Source organism: Macaca mulatta, chromosome 10 (assembly GCF_049350105.2).
Source record: "Macaca mulatta isolate MMU2019108-1 chromosome 10, T2T-MMU8v2.0, whole genome shotgun sequence".
In the NCBI taxonomy this organism is placed as follows: domain Eukaryota; kingdom Metazoa; phylum Chordata; class Mammalia; order Primates; family Cercopithecidae; genus Macaca; species Macaca mulatta.
Genome location: NC_133415.1, coordinates 59,278,347 through 59,303,537, shown reverse-complemented (window position 1 = coordinate 59,303,537; position 25,191 = coordinate 59,278,347). Strand labels below are relative to the sequence as shown.

Sequence of the window (25,191 nt, the reverse complement as noted above, 5' to 3'; positions counted from 1 at the left end):
GCCCAGAGAGCTTGAGACACACACTCTGCGGTTCTCTGGGTCGCGCTCAGCGGCCCCGCGCTTTCCATGGACGTCGAGAGAAGGTTTTGCTGAGCCATGTCACTCATGTTTGCAGATTGGTAACCCATGGGCACCACGGCACTGGCATTAGGCAGGGCGTGGCACGGGGAACAAAGCAGGGAGCCCTGAACAGCAAGCCGTCGTGAGTGACTGGGGGCATCTGCGTGGGCTTCAGCCTCCACCCTGTAAGCCAACGGGAGGTCCCAGCTGTAATCCGGACCAACTGTGCTCTGCACATGCGCTTCCTCAGCATCGTTCACACAGCTCCTTGCTAAGATTCCAGCGCCACACTTGCTGTCTCTTCGTAGCCCTGGTTGCCCTTCTCAGGGAGAGAGCTTACACTGACCTGGGGGCAGTGGTCGAGAGATGATGTATCCACAGCTTGGGTGGGGCAGGGGACCGCCATCTTCCTCCAATCGCCACTCTTCCACCAATGCAGCTCACAATCACCTCAGCCCTAAACCAATCTTACTGAAAGCAAATGCCATCCATGCAAAAGATCAGATGTATACAGTACAAGGTGGCACAAAGCCGTGATTACTAAAACAGAGCATTATCAGGAAACGGGCCTGGCATCTTAATTCCTAAGTCGCTAATAGAGTTGATCTCATACCTCAAATACCTCTGGTCTCAAAGCTTTGATAAATCTGAGAACAGAGTTGGGTCTTCGGGAAATAGAGACAGCAGCAGGAAAATCCAGAAATAGCATCAGAGGATCCTTCGAAAAACATAGTAGAGAGAGAGACAGACCCCACCTGTACATGGAAGGCAGCTCAACCAAGACAAGACTCAGGAAGATTCCAGGCCGTGGAAGGTGCATATTGCAGTATCATGCCCCTTCAAGACCCTTTAAGCAATCCATTGTATTCAGCAGAAAACACCAGTCTCATCTGAGGAAAACAAATCCCAGGATAGCCAATCAGTGAATTACAGTCTTAGCAGACACTCACCAGAGGAGGCCGGGTCCAGTGAAACCCGAGAATCAGCCCACACCAAAATTCTGCAGGGAGTCAAAGAAAAACGTACACAAATGCTCACATCAGTGTTAGTCATAATGCCCAGAAAGCAGTCACTGGTGGGCGTATGGAGAAGCCAAATGTGGTCCATCCATAAGGTAATGTGGTCCATCCATACGGCGGAACACTGTGGAACCCTGAAAGGGAAGGAAGCTGTGATCCCTCCTGCTGCCACACAACAGACCTGAAAACACTGTGCTCGGTGAAAGAAGCCAGACACAAAAGACACACACTATTTGATATAGTTCTGTGAAATGCCCAGAATAGGCTGATCTGCAGAGACAGAAAGCAGATTCCTGATTGCCTGGTGGCAGGGGAGGCGGGACTGGGATGTCACCGCTAGTGGGGTGGGGATTCTTTCTGAAGTTAGACAGTGATGGTCACATAGCATTGTGGATGTACTAAAAGTCACTGTTTCCTACACTTCAAAATTGTTAAAATAGTGTTACGTTATGTGAATTCTACCTCAACTTTATAAACTCTATTTGGTTAATCCATTTTTTAAAATTCTGCAGTGGCAGCATCTGGCCAGGGCTCCTTTGTCAGCATGCCTTGGGTGAGGTGAGGAAAGTGGCTGGGAGAGGAAAAATGGCCCATGAGGTGTCAGGAAGCCAGTGGGATCCAGCCAGAATTTACGGATAAACCATAACCTGGTTTTTTAAGTATTTCACACAAAGGATCTTAAATCCCAAGAAATAGAAACGTGCTGCCAGTTCCTTTCATGGATCCAACCAGAAAGAGGGCATGGAGAGGGCCTGAGATGGGCGAGGGCCTCTCTTGCTCTGTTTTCAGCCAACCTCAACCACGGTTGATGAGTCCTGTGGGGCTCCACGCCAGGGAACGGCCATTCCAATGGCCTTTGTTCTTGAGGCTCCCGTAGGAGAAAAAAAAAAAAAGAAAATCCCATTCAATCACCATAACCTGTCCCTGCAAGAGCATAAAAATAAGTGATTGCTTATTTGAAACACCTGAACTATCACTGCTGCAGCAACTCAGGAAATCTGATAAGGTGATAATGAAAACTGTGTCATGCATGAATATCCATTTTAAAAACACACTTATGTCAGTCTTTACGTAAAGGTCGAAATTAATGTCATATTGAAAACATTTTTCAAACCACAATTATCTTGACTCATGAAGCGAACCGAATTCCTATTAGGTTTACAGTCTTGGGTTTAAGCCTCACACATTTCACCAGAAGGGCTTCACCAATCAAAGTAAAAGCTGAATTGAAGACAGATCACAAGGACTTTCAATCCCTGGAGCTGGCTGCCTTTGTTCAGCCTTCTGGGTCACATCTTGTCCTCCAGGGAGAAGTGGCTGATGAGTCAGAAGGCGCTTGTGAAGCCGTCCTTCTCCCAGTGCATCCCACGGACCCCCAGATGCTCTTTTGCACAGGTATGTCTCTTTCCACCAGGTGGCAACTGCGACCTGGAGCCCCTGGCCCAAGAGCCGCCAGTCAGTGCATCACTGGAGCAGCAAGGGACACCCCGTGTGCCCTGCCCACAGGTGGGGAGCAGCCACCAACAGGGCTCCAGATGCTCTTTCACCCAGGCATGTCTCTTCCCACTGGGTGGCATCTGCGACCTGGAGTCCCTGGCCCAAGAGCCGCCAGTCAGTGCATCACTGGAGCAGCAAGGGACACCCACTGTATCCCCTGCCCACAGGCAAGGAGCAGCCACCAATAGGCTCCAGAGGCTGATGGGGAGCCACTGTGTGGTGCATCCCCCCTGCCCAGCAGCCGTTTTGGTGTTTTGGTGGTGCCCGGAAGGTGTACAGTACCATGTGGAAGTGGCTCGATGTATTAGCCATCTGTAGCTGCATAACGCCACACACTTAACAGCTTTAAACAACACCCATTTGCCACCGTGCGGCATGGCAGCTTGGAAGTCCTGACAGGCTTGGCTGGGCTCTCTGCCTTTGCTCTCACAAGCTGGAACCAGCGTCAGCTCTGCTGTACTGTAGGTGGAGGCTCCAGGGAACATCAGCTTATGGTCTCATCCAGGTTGTGGCAAAATTCAGTTCCTTGTGGTTCCAGGACTGAAGTCCCTGTTTTCTCATGTCTATCAGCCAAGGACTAGTCTTGGTCCCTAAAGGCTGCTCTCAGGTCCTGACCCATGAGCCCCTCCACATCACCATCAGGAAAGGAGCAGCTCCCTGGACAGAGCAGCTCCCTGGACAGAGCAGCTCTGTCACCCATGGGTCCCTCTGACTTCCCCTTCCATCAGCAGTTCAAGAATATCCTCTGCTGTAAAGGGTGTGTGGTGAAGCTCAGCCCAGCTGGGTAATCTGCTATTTTAAAGTCAAAGGATTAGGAACTTTCTCCGTCCACCTGTGCTGCTGCAACACAATACCTGAGACTGGGGATTCGTAAAGAAGAGAAATTCCTTTCTCACAGTTCTGGAGGCTGGGAAGTCCAAGTCAAGGCACTAGCAGGTTTGGCATCTGAGGAAGGCCTAGTGTCTGCTTCCGAGATGACACCTGTTGCTGTGTCATCCAGGGGGAATGAATGCTGTGTCCTCACACGGCAGAAGACAAAGGGGTACGAGCCTACAGTGCTCCCCTCAGCCTCTTTTATAAGGACGGGAATCCTATTCATGGGGGTTCTATACTCGTGACTTCATTTCCCCACCTCTTAATACTCTCACTTGGGTGATTAAGTTTCGACATATGAATTTTGGTGGACACACTCAGACCATAGCAGTAACCCTAATTACACCTGCATCAGTGAATCCAATCTTCAAAGTCTTGGGGATTAGAGTAGGAAATCTTGAAGGCCATATTAGAATTTTGCCTCCCACACCTGGTGAGTAAGGAATACTTACCATAAGCTCAAAAGTCAAGCTCTGTTCAAGTATTCCCCACCCTCCATTTGCACACAATTTCCAGGCCTTCTGATTTTACCACTACTACTAATAATAGTGGTGGCTAGCCCTTGATGCCAGCCTCTCTGTTCCACACCTAAAAACTGGTCTCATTTAAAACACACAATCCTCTATGAAGCTAACTCTATTACTAGTTCCATTTTGCAGAGAAGAAGACTGAAGCTCAAAGAGGTGAGGCAATGTGCCCAGGTGACTCAACCAGTGTGTGTGTGGAGCTGTGAAAAGGCAGGACCCAAAGTGACAGCAGGGGCTCCTACCCTAGACCCGAGCAGTCACCGCTGGTTTCAGCCTCTGTGTGCACTGAGTGCCTGGGTGCAGGTACCCAGCTCTTGAGTCCACACTATGACCCACCATCTCTCCAGCTGTGGGCCCTAAGCCTCACCTATGTGTCTTCTTCCCTGCCCTCCACTGGCCTATAAGCAACCATCACAGAGTTTTTAAATGTTCATCATTTGCTGTTGACTTGTTCCCCTGAGGGCTTGATAGAGCTGACTAGCACACATATGAAAAAGCGTTACTAAAAGATTAAAATGCAAGATCATGGAAGATCCAGATCAGCATAGAAAATCCAGTCTAAGGGTAAGGCTGAAGGCCACACTTTCATGTCTCACCCAGTTCCTAAAGCTGAAACATAAATTTTACTCTGAGCTCCCTAGCAGAAAAAGCAAAAACAAAAACACAGAAAATTAATTGTGCAGAGGTGGAGGTTGCAGTGAGCTGAGATTGCAACACTGCACTCCAGCCTGGGCAACAGAGTAAGACTCTGTCTCAAAAAATTTTAAATAAATAAAAAAGAAAAGAAAATTAACTGTGCAAAAGTAGAATAATCCACCTCCTTTAAAAAAGCAAATTTTTTTCCTAACTCACAGAGCAAGAAAGCAGTTTGCCTTGTGAACCTTACATAAGGGGCACTGATTATCATAGCAGAAAACCCTTGGCAGCATTTCTAAAGCAAATGCAGGCCTGGGCAGTCTCATGGAATTTCTCTTATGGACCTTACGAGCAATCAGGGCCCGTCATGAGCACCAAGCACAATTCAGAGAGCATAGATTCACAGGTGTCTGGGAAGTGAGACAGATTCCAAATTCCAGAGACTCAGTCCAACACACCCCAAAGAAAGGAGGTTCTGCCTGCCCTCCAAAGACCCTGCACAAATGCCCTTCCTCTCAACAAGGGCAAACAATTGATTATTCAAGGTTCTCATCTCAGATTAGAACCTGGTGGGCAGATATTCCCTCTCTATTGTCAAAAATTAAATAATCTAATCAAACGAGCAAGGTTGAGTGGACAGATTTTTCATGAAGATTTATAAGACTAACCAAGGCCCTTAATAAGACAATCCAACACTGAAGAGAAGTTGGATGGAAGAACTTACATATGAGACAAAGTTTACACTCACACACATACACACAGACACAGACATATAATGCATGCATATATATGTGCATATATACATATCTATGCAAATGTACACACATATACACAAGCCCATATATGCACACACATACACATCAACATATACACATATGCACATATGCATACACATATGCACATATGCAATCATATACATGAACACACAAATACATACATGCATACACATATACACAGGCATATACACATAGGCACAAATATACACTCATATATGCACACATATACACACCTAATAAACACACACTCACCCACACATGACAATTCTGATTTCATCAAACACTCATGTTTATAATTCCTCCACTTTCTAACATAGCCAAAAAATTTTTAGTCCAGAATCTTTTCAAAGCAAATCGAACCACCACTAATCATGGTTATAGAAAACTCTCAATGATGAAGTAACACCGATATGTGGTTTAGAGCAACATAGTTTCAGTGACACTATCAGAATAAACTGCTGAAAAAAATCGGATGCTCTCCAAGGGGCCAGGTGAAGTGGCTCGAAACCTGTAATCCCAGCTACTTAGGAGGCTGAGGCAGGAGGATCTGGACACCAGGAATTTGAGGCCTGCCTAGACAGCATAGTGAGACCTGCATCTCAAAATAAAATAGAATAAAATAAAATATTTTTTTTAAAAAATTCAAGGATCCCAAAGAATTCTGGAGTCCAAGTGAACTGAAGAGGAAAGAGCAAGTCGTTCACCTGGGAGAGCTGGAAGGGTGCAGGATGACCTCAGGGCCGTCTTGAAGGCCTTGACCTTGTCTTTCTTTTCCTGTACCTCCACATTTTCTTCCCCTCTGTGGGGCCGGAGGAGCACCTTCATCACCTTCCCTCAAAGTGCCTTCGAGTGACCAAGCACCATGTCCCTCCACCTGCACCCTAGTAGCCAATGAGCTTTGCATCACACCTGCCTCGGGCCAGCCACACCTTGGATGATTTCGCTGACACTGTTGACTCTCTACTGATTCACCTAAGCATTCCCCAACACTAAAGACATTTAATTTGCTTTCACAGTAAAGAATCCACACTATTCCATACATTTATAACACTTTTCAGCTGCAACTCTAGACCGAATAATTAAACTGAAGCGACCTTTTCTGTAGACATGTGGTTTTACTTGGTTTTACTCACTTGACAAGTGCTTCTGTGTTCTAAGCATGTGCCTGCATTCACTCTGTTTAACCCCTTAACAACCTTATGAGGTAGACACAGTGATCATGCCTATTTTACCAGTGGGGAAACTGAGCCACAGAGCAGTTAAATAGCTTGTTTGCCCACACGGTCACAAAGCTAGAACATTTTCTCTACAGGGGACCAACAAAGTATTTTGAGGAACTGGTAAAATGTAGACTTAGATATACTATGGAAAGAATTGTGAAACCCAGATTCCACAGAAATGTTCTAAGAGAATTCAAAGAATGTTTAAGATCATCCTTTAAAACACTCCTCATGCCCAGAAAGCTACCTCTGAACTCCACAGCCTTTCTGGTTCTCACTGCTCTCTGCACCCCTACCCTGGCCAGCACAGAAAACATGCTCTTCTCTCTCCACAGCCATTTCCCTCTGGCCTTCACAGCCAGGTTTCAAATTGTGTGGAGGGAAAGAGCCCAGCACTGGGAACTGAAATGGGATGAATTAGAGGACACAGACTGGCCAAGTGGGCAGAACTCTAACGTGACCCCCGACCCAGTGAGCTTCCCCTGGAGATATGAGATGGAGCACCTGTGACCCTGTTAGGTTATATGACAAATGAGAGATTATCCCGCTGCACCTGACCTAGCCACGTGAACCCTTGACAAGCAGAGAATTTTCTCCAACTGGTGGAAGAAATGAAGTCAGCCAGATCCCACACCTTACGGTGCCAACATGGCCTCACCGGCTTTAAAGACAGCCTGGCTGAGAGCAGCCCCTGGCTAACACGGGGCCCCGAGTCACCAAGAACTGAGTCCTGCCCAGCACTTAAGCGTGCCTGGAAGGAGAGTCTTCCCCAGGACCCAACAAGAGCCCAGCCCAACTGACACCTTGACTTTCACCTTGTGAGATCAGAGAAGCCCACTGAAGCCACAGACTTCTGTCCTACAGAGCTGTGGGACAGTGAGCAGGTGCTGCTCCAAGCTGCTGTGTCTGTAGCCATTTGTCACGCAGCACAGATGACTGATGAATGCCTGAGGAGTGGGCGTGGGGCCCAGGCGACTTGGGGCCCCAGAGGGAGGAGCAGGGCAGCAGCCTGGCACAGCGAACCTACCTCTGGCAGACTAAGGGGCACGTGCTGTGGGGGTGGCTGGGAGGAGGGGCTGGAGCACGCAGTTGGGCACCGACGGTTAAAACAGACCACGCTGCACCCGCTGAGTCCTGGCTTTACCCCTTGGAACCTGTGTAACCTTCGGGAGCTGACCTCCCTACACCTCAGATCCATTATCAGTGACCTTCAACCTGGAGGTTGGAGTGTGCCCACCGCGCGGGGTTGCCGTAGGATTAAATCAAAGGCCCCACAGGGAGCCCTGGCCCAGTGCAGCGTCTGCACACATTGAACACGGGAAGGGATACAGCCTGCCAGTTGGTGGCAGACAAAACAGTGGCCCCCAAATATATCCACGTCCTAATCCCCAGAACCTGTGAGTATGTTGCCTTACATGGCAAAGAAGGCCTTGCAGATACTGTTAGGTTCAGGATGCTGAGATGGGGACATGATTCAGGTGGGCTCAAGGTCACCACAATGGTCTTCACGAAAGGCAGAGACAGAGGTGGCAGCCTGACGACAGAGGATGCAGAGGGTGCGGACCACACTGCCACGGCAAAGATGGAGGAAGGGGCCAGGAGCTCAGGCATGCAGGAGCCACAGGGGTGGGGACAGGCCAGGACACAGCTTCTCCCCAGAGCCTCCAAAAGGACCAGCCCTGCCAGCACCTTCAGCCCACTGAGGCTGATTTTGAACTTCTGCCCTCCAGAATTGTACAAAAATAAATGTGTTGTTTTAAGCCACTAAATTTGTGGTAATTTGTTACAGCAGCCCCAGGGAAGTAACATACCCTTCCTGAAACCACACCAGACTTAACCTGTGTGTAGGCCCAGGGCAGGGGCAGGGGACACTCGGAGGAACGAAACCTCCCAGCCAGCCTCCATCCTGCTTACTTGCAGGAGGTCACCCAGAGAACCATATTCCCTGCAGCTCCCATGAGGCACAGATTTATGCAAAAAATAAAATTATTAGAAGTAACAGGAGGCCGGGCGCAGTGGCTCAAGCCTGTAATCCCAGCACTTTGGGAGGCCGAGGCGGGCGGATCACGAGGTCAGGAGATCAAGACCATCCTGGCTAACACGGTGAAACCCCGTCTCTACTAAAAATACAAAAAACTAGCCGGGCGCGGTGGCGGGCGCCTGTAGTCCCAGCTACTCGGGAGGCTGAGGCAGGAGAATGGCGTAAACCCGGGAGGCGGAGCTTGCAGTGAGCTGAGATCCGGCCACTGCACTCCAGCCTGGGTGACAGAGCAAGACTCCGTCTCAAAAAAAAAAAAAAAAAAAAAAAAAGAAGTAACAGGAGTGCAGTTCTTGGGAATTCCACTTTGAGCATTGCACACAGGAGACTGCCAAGCTTCAGGACCACAAACCAGTGCCAGACACATAAGTGGATATCACAAGTCAAAGACAGCACAGAACCAGAAAGGGGAGAAGAGAGGGAAGGGCCTAGACCACACAAAAACCTTAACCCTGCCCATCGGGATGACAGATGGAATCCTGACAAGCACTGCAAGACCCCCAGATGGTTACACTGGGGCGTGCTGCGTACTATGTGTGTAGGTGCATGCATGCACACAGGCACACAGCACAGATGTGCTTAACTGCCAATAAACCATGTAGAGCCTATGAAGTCATACAGGAGTGCTTGTTCCAGACAAGGCTTTTCGTTACAAGGTGACAGCTCAGAGAAGACTCTCCTGGTGTCCTGACTTCCAGCCTGTGAAGGGTTATCAGAGCCGGACTTCTTGTTTCCCTGAGGAAAGGAGAGGGGACAACACCAGCTTGACTTGTAAGGTCTCAGGGAACTTCATAACCTGTGAAAGACTGTGGAAGTAGATATTACGGTTTAACAAATCCTCATTTGGCACTTACTATTTATTCCAAGGTAGGGATTTTTTTATCATGCCCATTTTACAGATAGGAAAACTGAGGCCTAGGGAGATCAAGGAACTTGTCTAAGACCCCACTGTCTGCAAGGGGCAGAAGCAGGCTTGAACTCAGGCAGTCTAGACCCAGAGGATGTAGAAAATGCAACTGCATCTGCATCAGCATCATGACTACTATGAACAGAATGGAATGTTTGTGTCCCCCCAGAATTCCAATGTTGAAGTCCTAGCCCCTAATGTGATGGTACTGTAGATGGGGCCTTGAGAGGTAATGAGGGTTAGATGAGGTCATGAGGGTGGGGCCCTCGTGGTGGGATTAGTGCCCTCATAAGGAGAGACACCAGAGAGCTAACTCTCTCTCTCTCTCCCCTCTACCCTCATCAAGTTCATGTGCAGGTCATGTGAGCAAACTACAAACCAAAGTGAGAGGCAGCAGGGACCCCTCTTAGGGACCTGCCAGGCCTCCCGAGCATTGAAATAAAGGAAAATCTTGAGTTCCTTCAAGGAAAATTCCAGGCACCCAGCTAGCCCTGAGAAGTAAATGAGCAACCTGATAAACAAGAAGGTAACAGTGGCTTAAAACGGTGGCCAGGGAAGTCAGGAGATGTTCAGTTACCTAGAGAAGCTAAAGATAGTATCTTAACAAATGTCTCTCAGCTGTCTTTCAGAAACCCAGACCCCCACCAAGTGGATCTGCTGGTGCTCAGGCCTCAGACAAGGGGGATTTTGGACTGAACCTTGATCTCTGTTCTTTGTTCTAAATTTCTTCCTGAGCAACCTGGGCCCATGGGTCAGACTCCACATTTCTTTTCTTCTAATCCCAAATTTCCAGACAAAGCTTTGCCTCTTTAACCAATTGCAAATCAGAAAATTTTTTAATCCACCTATGACCTGTGGGCCCACTCTTGGAGATGTCCTGCCTCTTTGGGTCAAACCGAAGTACAGCCTCCATGCCTTGATATATAACTTCAGCCATCACCTCTGTGTCCCCTCCTTTCAAAACCCTTACCTTAGGGTAAGCCATGAGAGAAGTCAGGTTTTAAGCATGAGCTGCCCGATTCTCCTTGCTTGGGGCCCTGCAATAAATGCCTCACTTTCCCTCGCTGCAATAATAATGTCAGTGTTTGGCCACACCCCCAGTTCAGTTTGATAACAAGAGAAGAGCCCTCAGCATAAAACCTACCTTGCTGGCACCTTGATCTTGGACTTCTCAGTGTCTAAAACTGTGAGAAATAAACTTCTGTTGTTTAAGCCACACGGTCTTCTGTATTCTGTTATGGTGGCTTGAACTGACTAACAGGGATTTGGGGTTGCTGAAAACAGGGACCTGGTTTATAGAAGCGAATCTCCACACCGTGGTGCATTGTGACTTTCCAGTACACCCCTCTATGTTCAAAATTGCCGCCTGCAATGAGCAGCGAGGTTTCCGATGAGTTCTTACTGGGTCCTCCCACCTTCGCCACGGCAAGCTGGAGCCCTGGAGCCATGGCATCTGGTTCCTGCACATCAGCACCTGGGAAGCCGAGATGTTCCCGAAAGCTAGACACTGACCACCAGGATCTCCCCTTCTCCTGTCCTGCCCAGCATTCGGGGACAGTGCACCAGAGACAACCTGAACACCGATTGCAAGTAGAGCCTCCAAAATCCTCATCTTTGTTTAGATGAAGACAAAAGAGGCGAGGAAGAAGGACTTGCAGCACAGAGGACATCTGTCATCATCCACTTGCAATTCCCCATCATTCACACCCACTGCCTATTTGTACAGGTGTCAATGTTGCCCTCCGACATGGAATCTCAAGTCCTACACTTCCCAGTCTCCCTTGTTTATGGAGAGCAGACAGGCTGCTGTGGGCTCGGTCACCGGGATGCACCCCTGTGGGACTGTGGCTTGGGACTGCCATGTGGGAAGAGGTTGTCATGGTAACCAGGCACCCTCCCAATGCCTTGGGGACCACAGAAGGGAAGGAGTCTGGTCCAAGGCCTGAGGCTCAGGGAGGTGTCCAGGGATGACCTCTCTCCCCTGAACATGAGGCGAACATTTTGATGGCTCCAAGGATGGCCTTGAAAACAGGATGCCCATTTGTCCTTCGCATCCTCAGGGTGTGCTGGAAACTCTCCTTCAAATCAGTGAGAATGGTATTGGAACAGGCTCTCCTAAAAGCACATGGCCCAGTCTCAAAAGACAAGTGTAATTTGGTCAAATGAGCCAAAGAACAATGAGAAAGCTACCCAGCACCTAAGATCTGGGAGCCTGAAGATGCAAATCCCAGCTCTGTCTCTGATGCCATGATGCTTACGGGCGGGCACTGAACATTGCTGAGTCTCAGCTTCTCCTCCTTATCTGGGGATCCGCCTACTTGCTGGGTGGTTTAGAGGTTTGAATGAAATCATTCAATTCACTTCAGCAAACACCTCTTGAGTACACTGGAGCTCACTGTCTGGACATGAGAAGAAAGCAGAAGAATTGTGGCCGAACGCTGTGGTCAGCATCACCAGCAGGCAGAGACGGGGTGCTCTGAGGGGCCCAGAGGGAGTGCTGGCCTCAGCTGGAGGAGGGTGGAGCATGAATTCATTGCCAAGCAGGAGAGACAGTGGGAGGACATTCTCAAACTATTGCCGAGTAAGTCTGATTCTAAGTTAAGGAAGCAGCAATGAAAAACAGAGAATAAACCCACCTAAGTGAACCAGGGAGAACTGGGAGACTGAAGAGCTCCTATGATCTTGGAGGCTGCTATGCTGATGGCCCCAGGGAGACAAGATTCACCTGGAGATGCCCCAAACCTCATGGGAGACACACATGTGGCCCGGTTCACTGTGGCCTACTGTCAGGGACATTTCTTCACCATCCACTCAAGGAAAATGCCCTGCTCTGCAAAGAACCCAGTTACCTTTCAGCAAAAAGGTAAGTGAGCTCAGAAAGAATGAGCCAAGGTTGTTCCTAACGGTGACGGGTGACTACACAGAGGGGCAGCAATGCAGAGTACGCAATAACATGTGACTGGGTCAGAGCCTGGCCTTCAATCAGGTCAGCGTGCAGGAAGCAGACAATGGTTCAAAATCCCTGCCTTCTGGCAGGCCTACCACATTTCTTCTGAATGCAGTGATCTAAGCTGTAAAAATGCATAGCGTCTGCTACTTCTGTTCTGTGGATGTGTCTGTTTGAGAATGTGTAAAGGGAAACGTAGCCCGATTGCTCCTGTCACCCTCAGCCCATGGCCCTGGACTCCAATCTTCCTAACGCAACAAGGGCACTTGGCAGCTGCCCTCCCAGATTCTAAAGTCACCATTGCAGACAGTAACATGGTTCAGTTTCACCGGGACCTGGATGGATGGGAAAGGTGCTCTCAGTCCACATGAAGACCCCGCATGGGCACTGAACTGTGTCACAGTGTATTGGATCTGCAATGGTGGAGATGGTTAAGAAAAAAAAAATCTCTTTTACCCTGCTAATTTCCAAAATTCAAGTAAAATACAAAAGTAATGGTCCAAAAAACATTTTGGATGGTGAGATTCCCATCCTGAGAGAAAAGCAGCCAGACATGAATTAGGGAGGTGGAAGTGTAAGAGTCCAAATGTGCAGGCCTGGGGACCTTACAACAGAAGGCAAGTGGATTAGAAAAGATGACGCCCAGCACCCTTGGGAGTACTGAGCAATCCAGTTCCAGCTACTCCCCTCACAAGCTGTGTGTCCTTGGATGAGTCACTTAGCCTCTCTGTGTGCCAGTTTCCCCATCATGGGACTGTTGATAAGATTAGATGAGAACACCCAGGTAAATATTCAGTATAACACAAGCCACTTAAATGTTAGTGATGACTGTTCAGCAAAGCCCCACAGAGAGGCAGGGTTCTCACTTTTGAAGCAACATTGTGTCCATCAATGTATTCAATAAATATTCCTGAAATGGTGAATACCTGGGTATAGGAAACCAGCACATTTTACTTCAGCTGTTTAATTAAGGTGATTGCGATGCGTCTCTTTTTGAAATCATGAGGTGGCCTTTTGGTATGTGTTTGAATTATAAAATGCATATTTGTACCAGCATTTTATATATACAAAAATGCACCAGATGCATTTGTGTGTCCTTCAGCATTTTTCCAGCTAACACATCTGTTCTGTAGTGAATGTATGGAATTTTCTTCTTTTTGCGATTTCACTAAAATTTACAGGCAGTTCCCCATCCTGTGTCCAAGTGTTCTCATTGTTCAATTCCCACCTATGAGTGAGAACATGCGGTGTTTGGTTTTCTGTTCTTGTGATAGTTCGCTCCTAATGTAAATGACGAGTTAATGGGTTCAGCACACCAACATGGCACATGTATACATATGTAACAAACCTGCACGTTGTGCATATGTACCATAGAACTTAAAGTATAGTAACAAATAAAAATAAAAATAAAATAAAAAATGTACAGGCAGTTACATTCTCATGTAGATGAAAATGTTAACCTATGAGACTTCTCACGGTAGTTCTAGTTTTAGATGTGTTTCCAGGAGACTCTTTTAAGGTAGCTTTTCACTCAGTTTGTGTTTTGGTGGCACCTTCAGAAATCTATGACCAGTGAAGCTTGTCCTTAAGGAAAGAAGAAGATGGAAAATTCATTTACCCTTCTGTTCTTGTTTACCAGTCAAGATCAGATGCACCTGATCAGTATCAGAAACCTCACCAGTTCATTTGAGCAGAAAGGGTTTGATACAGGGAATTCAGCAATGGCCAAGTTTCTGGAAGGGCTGGAGGGGCTGGCATAAGCTGGTCACTCCTCCCTCCAGGAACGGCCCAGGAAGATGCACAGAGCTTGCCCGGTGTGAACATCTGCCTCCGCCATGACCAAAGAGTCAAGGAATCCAGAGGCCACTGTCCAAACTGCTGGCTCCAGGACCTGCTCCTTCATCACAATCCAGTGAGACAGGAGAGAGGTTGTGAGGGTTGAACAGAGGTAGGAAAAGGGGCGGGCAGGGCAGGAGATGGGGTTAGGAAGCACTTTTTTGGAAGTGGTATTCCTCCTGGCTGGATTCATTGTAACACAAAACATTTTGAAATATTTAGCATTCATTTCCATTGGAGTTGTTCCTCTCTCTCCACTTCTTCACTAAATGTTAAGTTGAACCACGTAAAATTGCCACTTTTGTAAGTCTAAGATGGGATGGGACAATATTGATGATTTTGTGTGGCTCACCTGAAACTACGATCACCTCTAGGCTGGGCAGGGAGGCAGGTAATCATGGCCACACCCAGGCCTCTCCACCTGGGACCTCTGGCTGCTCCCTGAGCGAGATCATGACGTCTCCTGGCTCAGCAGACACATGTTCTCCAGCATTATTCTCCAGAAATGTCCACTGAGTTCCCCTCCAATTAATCTATTCTAAGTTGTCTTAAGATATGGACAAAATGTCCCCTGAGCAATTTTCCAGGATGATAAATGATTGCATTAACCTTTCCCTGACAGGTGGCTTTCTCTGTGATTGGCCGTTTGTTTTTGTCCAGCTGGGCTCAAATGGCCAAGGGGTTAGAACAGGGGCATGTCTTGTCCAGCACAGTGCATGCCACATACCTATATGCCATATGTCTATCCTCCACACCTACATACCACATACCTACTCACCATGTGCCTACACACCGTGTGTCTAACCTCCACATGCCTACCTTCCACATACCCACCCTCCACGTGCCTACCCCCTGCACACCCACCCTCCACGTGCCTATCCCCCGCACACCCACCCTCCACATGACTACCCACCACACACCCACCCTCCACGTGCCTAACCCCCGCAAACCCACCCTCCACGTGCCTACCCTCCACACACCCACCCTCCACGTGCCTACCCTCCACAACCCACCCTCCACGTGCCTACCCTCCGCATACCCACCCCCCAGGTGCCTACCCACCGCATACCCACCCCCCAGGTGCCTACCCTCCGCATACCCACCCCCCAGGTGCCTGCCCTCCGCATACCCACCCCCCACGTGCCTGCCCTCCACGCACCCACCCCCCACGTGCCTGCCCTCCACGCACCCACCCCCCACGTGCCTGCCCTCCACGCACCCACCCCCCACGTGCCTGCCCTCCACGCACCCACCCCCCACGTGCCTGCCCTCCACGCACCCACCCCCCACGTGCCTGCCCTCCACGCACCCACCCCCCACGTGCCTGCCCTCCACGCACCCACCCCCCACGTGCCTGCCCTCCACGCACCCACCCCCCACGTGCCTGCCCTCCACGCACCCACCCCCCACGTGCCTGCCCTCCACGCACCCACCCCCCACGTGCCTGCCCTCCACGCACCCACCCCCCACGTGCCTGCCCTCCACGCACCCACCCCCCACGTGCCTGCCCTCCACGCACCCACCCCCCACGTGCCTGCCCTCCACGCACCCACCCCCCACGTGCCTGCCCTCCACGCACCCACCCCCCACGTGCCTGCCCTCCACGCACCCACCCCCCACGTGCCTGCCCTCCACGCACCCACCCCCCACGTGCCTGCCCTCCACGCACCCACCCCCCACGTGCCTGCCCTCCACGCACCCACCCCCCACGTGCCTGCCCTCCACGCACCCACCCCCCACGTGCCTGCCCTCCACGCACCCACCCCCCACGTGCCTGCCCTCCACGCACCCACCCCCCACGTGCCTGCCCACCACGCACCCACCCCCCACGTGCCTGCCCTCCATGCACCCACCCTCCACGTGCCTACCACGTGCCTACCCTCCATGCACCCACCCTCCACGTGCCTACCTACCACACACCCACCCTCCACATGTCTACCCTCCGCATACCCACCCTCCACGTGCCTACCCACCGCATACCCACCCTCCACGTTCCTACCTACCACACACCCACCCTCCACGTGCCTACCCACCACATACCCACACTCCACGTGCCTACCCACCACGCACCCACCCTCCACGTGCCTACCCACCACATACTCACCTGTCACATGACTACCTTCCGCATACCCACCCTCCACGTGCCTACCCACCGCATACCCACCCTCCACGTGCCTACCTACCACACACCCACCCTCCACGTGCCTACCCACCACATACCCACCCTCCACGTGCCTACCCACCACATACCCACCCTCCACGTGCCTACCCACCACATACCCACCTGTCACATGACTACCCGCCGCATACCCACCCTCCACGTGCCTACCCACCACATACCCACCCTCCACGTGCCTACCCACCACATACCCACCCTCCACGTGCCTACCCACCGCATACCCACCTTCCACGTGCCTACCCACCACATACTCACCTGTCACATGACTACCCGCCGCATACCCACCCTCCACGTGCCTACCCACCATATACCCACCTGTCACATGACTACCCACCGCATACCCACCCTCCACGTGCCTACCCACCACATACCCACCCACCACGTGCCTACCCACCACATACCCACCCTCCACGTGCCTACCCACCGCATACCCACCCTCCACGTGCCTACCCACCACATACCCACCTGTCACATGACTACCTGCCGCATACCCACCCTCCACGTGCCTACCCACCGCATACCCACCCTCCACGTGCCTACCCACCACATACCCACCCTCCATGTGCCTACCCACCGCATACCCACCCTCCACGTGCCTTACCACCACATACCCACCAGTCACATGACTACTCGCTGCATACCCACCCTCCACATGCCTACCCACCACATACCCACCTGTCACATGACTACCCGCCGCATACCCACCCTCCACATGCCTACCCACCACATACCCACCCACCACGTGCCTACCCACCACATACCCACCCACCATGTGCCTACCCACCATGTGTCTACCCTCCATGTGCCTAAAACCACCTGTCTAAAACCAGGTGCCTACACACCAGGAACCTATATACCACCCACCCATGCACCACATGCCAACTTCAGTACTGTAAACTGCAACAAGCACAGGGTACTCAGAATCCCTTAGCTCTGCAAGTGACCTTGGAAAGTCCACGCAGCAAAGGAAGCTTCTTCCTTGTTAATAGAGACATGATTTTATTTGGGTGCCCACTTCATCCTCAGCTGCAGGGGTAACTTCTGATGGACCACATGGATCTTGTGATCCCATTCCCCTCGATTTAGCCTGTTTCTAACTAATGAGACAGAAGAGAAAGTCTGCTGAGAGTCTGGGAAAGGTCTCTTGCTCCTAAAATGTTAACACTGGTATATTAATCCGTTCTCACATTGCTATAAAGAAATACCTGAGAGTGGGTAATTTATAAAGATTTAATTGGCTCACATTTCTGCAGGCTGTACAGGGGGCTTCTGGGAGGGCTCAGGAAACTTTCAATCATGTCACAAGGCAAAGGAGAAGCAAGCATGTCTTACATGACCAGAGCAGAATGTGGGGAGTGGCGGGGTGCCACACACTTTAAACAACCAGATCTCACGAGCACTCACTCACCATCACAAGAAGCAGCACAGAGAGGGAAATCTGCCCACGTGATCCAGTCACCTCCCACCAGACCCACCTCCAACACTGGGGATGACAATGTGACAGGAGATTTGTGTGGGGACACAGATTCAAGCCCTATCAACTGGGAATGAGCATTCCTTCTCTTTCTCTGGTGGTTGCCATGCACGGACATTGACATCTGCAGCCCAGGAAGGGTCTGCCTGGAGCCAAGGGCCCATCACTCAAGTGCAGGTCAGAGAGACTCCGGTCCTTGGCAGCACAGTCAAGCCCCAGGGCAAGGAGAGGTTAATGTAATCACTTCCCTTCCAGACAAAAGACAGAGTGGCTTTTCTTTTGTTAACCCGGTGAAACCCCGTCTCTACTAAAAAATACAAAAAACTAGCCGGGCGAGGCGGCGAGCGCCTGTAGTCCCAGCTACTCGGGAGGCTGAGGCAGGAGAATGGCGTGAACCCGGGAGGCGGAGCTTGCAGTGAGCTGAGATCCGGCCACTGCACTCCAACCTGGGCGACACAGTGAGACTCCGTCTCAAAAAAAAAAAAGAAAGAAAGAAAAGAAAAGAAAAATAAGATAGTTTTAATTAGGACTAACTGGGAAAAGCAAGAGGAAAGTCAACAGTTTAATGACAATTTCTGGAATCTGGACTACTGGCTTCTTTTCATGTGAGACAATAGATTATGTTCCCATTTAAGCCAACTTGAATTAACATTTTTAGTTAATTTGCACCCAAGTCACTCTGATTGAGGGTCAACTAATCTACCTCCTATTGTTAGGCAGAAGTTCCTCATCTCATCCCAGACAATGGAGACCTGCCTTCCCTTTAGAAGTCACTTTAAGATGGAACTACTCAGTTGCTTTTTAAAAGTGATTTAAAACTGATTCCAGTATTTAGTAAAACAACAGAAAGGAACTCCTCTTCACACGTAGCCCATCTGCTGTTTAAAGCTCCCTTATTTCCTAATGTTAAGGTTCCCAGAGACAAGCGTGCGTTCCTTCTTCTGGCAGATTCTCCTACAGCTCGGAAGCCCATTTGGCTCAGCCATAAAACCCACCCTTGCTGCCAAGAGGATGAGACTTTCCTTTGCTTATCCATCAGGTTTGTGAAATTAAATAATTAAAACCTAAAGTTGTTGGAACTTTACATTATTCTGATCCCTGACAGGAATGTGGCTTTGTGGCCTGAGTCACGCAGCACGAAGCTGTGACTCTGGCTTTTTCCTGTAAGTGATTTGGAAAGACCTTGTAGCGCCAGGGCTAAGACCCCCTCAGATGGTCAACCCTGCTCATGGAATGTTAAAGCAATATTCCTTAGAATGTAGCAAGCTGCCACTGATCAAATCACTACAACACATGCACAGGCCTTGCATGGAAGATGCTGGAATCCCCTAAACTTCTCTGTCTCTGTCTATGTAAGTGAAGCCCTAACTCACAACTTGTGGAGCATTGACCCTGTTGCTTTGGAGTCTGTGTTTCCCAGGTGGCTAACCCTAAGCTTCCTGCTCAAATGAACTCAGCACTTAATCATGATTTCTGAATCTCATGATCTAAGGTTGACAGGTTGGTGCATTCTACCATTACGTGCTGTCATTGTTTTCAAGGAAATCTGCCTCTGCAACTATCACGCTTCATTGAATTTAAGACACCGTTGATATAAGACCACTACTTTATATACTGCAAACAACAGAAATCCTCTGGCAGGAGAGCTGTGACATGCCATGAATTCTGCAATGTACTCCAATCTTGGAGAAGTTAAGATGTGTTTTTCTAAATGTGTATGTCTTAGAATCATTGAAAAAATGGTATTTTATTTTTGCACAGCAGTCGCAAAAATATCACAAAGGAAGAACATCAATGTTGGCAGCCTTTCCAATGGGCAAGGAAGTATCTATCTGTGCAGCATCCCAGGAAACACACAAACGTAGCTGAAGGAGATATCTCTGTGCTTGGAACCTCCTAGAATGTCTCCTCTCCTGGATTCCAGAAGGAGGTACAGGGTGATTCATACCACATGGACTCTGGTTGTCTTCCTGAAGAAGGCTGGCTCTGCACAAGGGCACTGCCTTGGGATACGCCCCATCTTTTCATCCACAGTCACATGGACTCCTGCCGTCTTCCTGAAGAAGCCTGGCTCTGCACAAGGGCACTGCCTTGGGTAATGCCCCATCTTTTCATCCATAGCCACTGCCCCATTGCCAACCATCTGCCTGAGGCCTGGTCAGGTGAATGGGCCCTACTGGGGACCTTTGGCTACTGAAGGCTTTAGAATGCCTCTTTGACATATTCTTCTCTGTGATTCTGTGTGTGAGGAGATCCAGGAGCCGAGGTGGAGAACCCTGGATGACCTTACAAGATGGCTATCTAGTTGTATGTTCCCCGCACTGGCCTCCCCTGAAACCTTCCCTGTACCACCAATCCGCCCCTCCATCCATGGTGTGTGCATGTGTGCACAGGCCCATGGTGGGCCAACAGCCCTGCCCCAGACATTGTCGGGTTCTTTGGGAGACCGAAGCCACAAGAGGTAACATGTGCAGCATTCAGTGGACAAGTTTCCTGCCACATGGAGAAAACTGGCTTCGGTGAGGCTGAAGCACAGAGCCAACATTAAAATAGAACGAGAAGACACACACAGAGAAAGAGAGCCAATGGCATTTCCGTTTCAGTTTCCAGTTTTGATTCATTTAGTTGAAAGCCTAGCCACATTCCCACACTTGGATTCTGTAATACATTCCAGGATTCTTATAATAAAACCTGTGTTTTATTTCACTGGCTTCAATTAGGATGCCATCTCCCACAGCAAAAACGTCTAACAAGTATATGGACCATATTCCTGACCTGAGCAATGTAGAGAGCACACTGATGATAACAATGCCAGCTTTAGGACTACGTGGAAAAAGCAGAGCAGGCATTTCAAGAGTTGGGGATAAATAAAGGCAAAAAGTTCCAAAAGAGAGATATAAAGCAGAATTTGATTTAGGGAAAGTTTAGCAAAAAGACAAAACTCTGTAGTCAGGAAGAGTCTTGAGAGACACAGCCCTGGGCCACGTAACATGGCTAAGCCCCAGGGCTCAGGAGCACCAGACTCAGCGCCCACCCAGGCCACTCTTGCAGGTCATCCTGCAGCCAGTACAGGGGTCTGACCTCCCCCTTCAAGGGAACTGACCATGTTTCAATCAAATAATTGGTTTAGTAGAGAAAAGCCAGGACTAGTGTTGATGAGGCCCAGGTTATCGACTCCCTGGAGAACCCACAGTGATCTGGCTGAGCCTCTTTCTGCCCCTGTTCCTGAGCTGTTAAATGAGAAGATTCAATGAACTCTAAGATACTTAACAGAAAACTTTTCAGTCCAATCCAGCACATACAAATGTCAACATAGCTTATCTATTGTAATAGACCTAGAAATCATAAAACAGGAATATTTCCTGTGTAAACTGCCTGCAGTGAATGCTCTAGTTGGGACATGCTTGGGGCCCAGTGCAAACTCTCCCCAGACCCACCTCAACCCATCATCCTTGGCCTCTCCTTCGGCACTTCCGTAAAGTATTAGGATCCAGGGAACATGTAGAAATGCCTGAGCCAGATGATCTTCCCAGCAGTTTCTTTCTGCCACATAAACTCTGGGCATGTGGGACTCCATCCATAGCCTCCCCATCTATCATTCTATCCTCACCCCAGACACATTCCTCTTTTTCTTTGGAAACGTGTCTCTCACTGGCCTTGCTGGAATGAGATGACCTGAAACATGTGCAGAATCAAAAGTTAATAATAAAACCCTGCTTGTTAGGCACTCAGCCCTGGTTCCTGGGACCACAGAAACAATTGTTGATTCTTCCCTTTTGAAATCACACAGGAGGCCAAGGCGAGCCACTCGCCGACTCACAAGTGATCCCAATCATCTAATGCCGCCTGGCCCCAGAGCTTCCAGGAGTACATGGAGCTCTCTGCATTGTCATGATCTTGCATGAGTCTAGCAGAGAGAAGCAAAAATGAGGCTCCGCTGGAGAAACTGTCCTGCTGGTTTTGTTTACGAGTAAGTGTGTTTGTTAGTTGGGGTTGGCTTAGTGGGGGATGGAGGATCCCCGGTTTTATTAATATTAAAGTTCCATCTACCTAAATTTTTATGCCTATTGTTTATTTTCTCCAAGAATCAAAATATAAGAATGAATAAATTAAAATCACAGTGAGACGCCATCTCACACCAGTGAGAATGGCTATTATTAACAAGTCCAAAAACAAAAGATGCTGGTGAGGTTGTGGAGAAAAGGGAGTGCCTATATGCTGTTGGTGGGAATGTAAATTAGTTCAGCCCCTGTGAAGAGCAATTGGAGATTTCTTAAAGAACATGAAACCCAACTACTGTTCGACTCAGCAATCCCATTACTGAGTATATGTCCAAAAGAAAACAAATCACTCTACCAAAAAGACAAATGGATTCACATGTTCATCCCACTATTCACAAAAGCAAAGACATGGAATCCACCCAGATGACCATCAATGGTGAACTGAATAAATAAAATGTGATACATATACACCATAGAATACTACACAGTCATAAAAAATGAACAAAATTTTGTCCTTTGCAGCAACAGGGATGCAGCTAGAGGCCATTATTCCAAGTGAATTAGTGCAAGAACAGAAAACAAATACCACATGTTCTCACTTATAAATGGGAGCTAAACATTGGGTACCCATGGACATAAAGATGGCAACAATAAACACTGGGGACTATAGAGGAGGGAGGGAATTAGGGGAGCAAGAATTGAAAAACTAGCTTTTGAACACTATGCTCAGTACCTGGGTGACAGAATCAATCGTACCCCAAACCTCAGGATCATGCACCATTCCCAGTAACAAACCTGCCCACATACCACCTGAATTTAAAAGTTAAAATTATGGTTTTTAAATATATGTATATATATATTTATATATATAATATATATAAATGCTTATATAAATATGTATTAATCAACTTAGCCTTGGGAACCATTCTTGTGATTGGGCATTAACTTGTGTCAATTAACAAATGAGAAGGAAGGATGATCATTAGAAAAGAGATCATGGCAACCCCTCCTAGGAACCCTTCTCTTTATTCTCTTCCAAATAATCATAAACCTTTACTGTTAACTTACATGCTATGTTGTGACATATTTTACTTCCTCAACTTGATGCTGATGTACTTGACAAGTGACACATTTCTTTCAAATGTAAGTTTTCTACTATGCCGAAAGTAATACCTTGCATACTATAAATATTTTTAAATTTATAAATGAAAAGACTGTGTGTCTATGTAACCGTATTCTGTAAATTAACAGAATTATTACTGATATTGGCTAATTTTGAATAAATGAGTAGGGTTTATTTATTAAAAAAAGAAAGAAAAAAGATGCCCATCTGGGCATCTGATCTTGTGGCCCCCACCCAGGAACTGACTCAGCGCAAGACGACAGCTTCAGTTCCCTGTGATTTCATGTCCTACCTCACCAATCAGCACTCCTGGCCCACTGGCTTCCTCACACCCACCAAGGTGTCCTTAAAAACTCTGATCCCCAAATGCTCAGGGGGACTGATCTGAGTAATAATAAAACTCCTGTCTCCCACGTAGCCAGCTCTGTGTGAATTACTCTTTCTCTATTGCAATTCCCCTGTCTTGATAAATCGGCTCTGTCTAGGCAGCAGACAAGGTGAACCCACTGGGCAGTTACAGTGTAAAGTCAGGAGGGACAGAGCTGGGAATCCAGCCTCACCTTCCCTGGTTGCCCGGTGCGTGACAGGGCCTCTGCTCCTCCTTCCCATGCAGGGAGGGGTCCCTCCTTATTTCAATCACAGGCCTTCAATTTCTTCATCGTTTCCACATCTCCACAAGTTCACACGTGACTCTCTGAAGCACAGAAATGTGAAAAGCCTGTTTCTGCTGAGCAGCGAAGAAGACACAGCAGGAACAGACACTTTCGTGATAAGAAGAGGAGGTGGAAGGAGTCCCTGTGGCATTCCTGGCAGGGCAGGGCCCTGGGACACTAAGCCATTAAACCTGGCCGCAGAATGGAGACCTGTAACAGAGGCAGGGCCAGCTGACAGCTGCAGCACATTCTGAGACATGCGCAGCGTCAGTGGCCCTCCGCAGGAGTAGGAGCGGAAACCCAGGTGAGCACAGCCTGCCAGATATGCAGCGTCAGTGGCCTTCCGCAAGAGTAGGGGCGGAAACCCAGGTGAGCACAGCCTGAGAGATGCGCAGCGTCAGTGGCCCTCCGCCAGAGTAGGGGCGGAAATCCAGGTGAGCACAGCCTGAGAGATACGCAGCATCAGTGGCCCTCCGCCAGAGTAGGGGGGTGGAAATCCAGGTGAGCACAGCCTGCCAGATACGCACCGTCAGTGGCCCTCCGCCAGAGTAGGGGCGGAAACCCAGGAGAGGTGAGGCACAGGGAGAAAACAGATTCATAGAGGGTGCTTCTCAGGTCATCCAGACAGTGTCACGTTTTCCTGCCACCATCCGCCCTGCAACTGGCACCTGAGGTGGGGGTGGCGTTGTGAAAACGAGCCCTTAACCTGGGGGATCTGCCCTGACTCGGGTTGGTTTCCGAAGCGAGTAAAATTGGAGAATACCAGCTGGTTTTGGAGAATTGGTCAAGAAAGCCCACACATCTGGTGTCAGAAGTGAAGAATCGAGAATAATAGTGGAGTACTGCAGAAAGTAGTGTGTTTTTCCTTTTCGCTCCCTCATGAGAGAGTGGCAGAGACCACAGACACCATTTATGCTGAGTTTGCCAGACCTCATCACCACCAGCTAATAACAATGTAGCCAGTTCCTCTTTTTGGGACACTGCCCTTCTTTCAAGTGTTCTATAAACAAGGCTGCAATGACAACTACAATAGTCGAGTCATTCTGCTCACCGTTAGGTATTTCCTGAAGGCACATTACTTGAAGTGGAAAACTTTCTCATGCAAGTTGCAAAATTGCCCCCAGGAGGGGTCTTTCAAGTTGTTACATCCAAGAGAGTAGGAAATGCTTCAAATCTGTACAACACTATGTGTGTCTGTGTATGTATGTGCATGTGTGTATATATGTGTGCCTGTATGTATATGTGCATGTGTGTATATGTGTCTGTGTATGCATGTATATATGTATTATGTGTGTCTGTGTATGTGCATGTGTGTATATATGTGTGCCTGTATGTGTATGTGCATGTGAGTATATGTGTCTGTGTGTGTATGCGTGTATATATGTATTATGTGTGTGTGTCTGTGTGTGCATGTGTTTGTGTATG

At 48.9% G+C, this 25,191-nt stretch overlaps 1 long non-coding RNA gene across 1 annotated transcript in view; it reads right to left on the bottom strand.

Annotated features, from left to right (window-relative positions):
* Positions 1-25,191, bottom strand: part of LOC114670423 (uncharacterized) — a 45,507-nt gene that overhangs the window by 4,768 nt on the left and 15,548 nt on the right. The window lies entirely within an intron of this gene.